The following is a 2,218-nucleotide window of genomic DNA, read 5'->3' as shown; positions in this document are numbered from 1 at the left end:
CAAATGCAAGGGCAGAGTAAAATGCAGTATCTCAAAAATGCACAGAAAATGTGCAGTAGAACGAGACTGAAAGAGGCTCTGTTAAAATGGTAGTAATGTTATTATAGGCAACTTTTTTCATGTGTCAAGATGGTAAGAGTAGTGGAATCTGTGCCTTTACAATTTCTTGTATATGTCAATTTCTTTTATGATGGTCAGGTATTACCTTGATTAAGCAAAAGAAATCATTTACTTGATAACCATCTGCAATCAACTTTGTATTTTTACTACAAATATGATTTTTCTTTTGAAGAGACTTCACTTTATTGTGAAGTTGCTTTTGCTGTGAGTGTCCATTTGCTGTATGATCTTCTGTTTCTATGTCTCTTTTGTCTTCTCATTTTTCCTCCTCTAGGATTCACCAGGATTTGGTCCTGGGGAACTCTGATATGGAGAAAGGTTCCCTGTCAGCTGCACCACCTCAGTTCCTGGTCTCTGCTGCACTTCACCTTGACTCTCCCCTTCGTCTCCCTTTTGTTGTGTTATCATCTTGCTGTATGACACTTGTGCGGGTACTGGTTAACTGCATGGGCACTTGGCTTGCCATGCGGGCACTGGCTTGCCATGCAGGCATGCTTTCTCTTCTTCTTTTACACCAGGAGTTCCCAGGGATGGAACCTGGGTCCTCCCATATGGTAGGTGGAGGCTTTATCATTTGAGCACATCTGCTTCCCACAAATATGATTTTAAACTCTTTAAAACTCTAATTTCAATGCAGCCAAAGACTCTGATGAAAAGCAGGACATCAACAATGGAAAGAGGAATTTCATGCTTTGGGGCCTTAAAAATATAACCTTTGTTGTTCTGCGATTAATAAAATGTGTCTCTCCTTTAACTAGAGTAAAAGGTTTCAAAAGGGTCTCCTCTTTCAGGGAGAAACCTCTGGGAAACTTCAAGGCCACCAGAAAACTTTTTAGAAAATATATCCAGACATGTCTGTCTTTGTTGTCCTCTTTTCCTCATTGCAAATTTTCCTGAGGTAGGCAGGAGCATTCAACAGCAAATTATTCCAACTGCTACCTTCCAAAAGACAGTTTCCCTTGAGCTGTGTCTCAACTGCACCTGTGCCTTCCACTTGCACCCTGAGGCTAAGCATAGCAATCCTGCTTTTGAAATTCAGCAAACTTGTTTGCACTATATTTTCTATCCTTTGATCCTTACCAGGAAGTTGCTTTACAGTGTCGGAGAGTCTCAGAGCTCTGGCTTGAATGACGGCCATACTCAAAGGCACACAGTATTTAGTTTGATCCTGAATACCTAATATCAGGTCTTTCCAACTCAGGCACAAGTCTTGCCCTTTGCCTTGAAATCATGGATAGCAGTTCTTAGTATAGACTTGCTTCTTTTCCTTTTGTTTGTCAGTTTTTAAGGATTGAAGACAAGTTTAACTATAAAATAATGAAACTGACTTTTCAGCAATATGTCAGAACTTTTACATCTTAATGAATGTTAACCCTTTTAATAGTCCCTCTTGGGAAAATACACTTTTTCAGCACAGATGCCAGTGCTTAGTATTCTTCAGATCCAATTTCCTAACTACACAAGAGAAAATGTCTTTCATTACATTATTGATAGAAGATGTCCTCCTTTCTCTTCACCACTCTTGTCTTTTTTCTCTCTCTCTCCCCCTTAATTCCCCCCCTTTATTTCCTGTTTCATTTATCAATTATTTAATTGGCTTGTGGATGAATGGATGAGTATCCATTCAATAATTTATTAAATGCCATTCCTGCATGGTTCGATTAATTGTGTGCTCCTTTTTGCCCTTTTGTTTGCTGGAGGCAACAGAATGGAGTGGCATCTATTGTGGTACCCCTAAAATCTTTATTGTACAGGATTTGGGGAAAAATTGTGTACCCAGACATACACTAGAAGCTACAAGTTGACTTTCCTAGGGCACACCTTGAAATTGATTAATATATTGATCAACCTGGAGTTAGATCAAAGCTCTAAATGCCTATTTGGAGAAATATTAACAAATTAAAATGGAGGAGAGGAGGCAACATGGCATCTGAGTGAGTGCACCTTATGGTGTCTCCTGCAAAGAGGTGGCCGACTGGGGTTGGAGTCTTGCCGAAGTGGGCTGTCTTGGGAGATTGCAGGGCAAAGGGTGTATGGACATCGATTTGGAGAGACAGTGATGGAGGTGGTGCTTGCTAAAGGTAGAATTGCAGCATGC

The sequence above is a fragment of the Dasypus novemcinctus genome, chromosome 11 (genome assembly GCF_030445035.2).
Source record: "Dasypus novemcinctus isolate mDasNov1 chromosome 11, mDasNov1.1.hap2, whole genome shotgun sequence".
NCBI lineage: Eukaryota > Metazoa > Chordata > Mammalia > Cingulata > Dasypodidae > Dasypus > Dasypus novemcinctus.
This window is presented reverse-complemented; position numbering follows the sequence as displayed.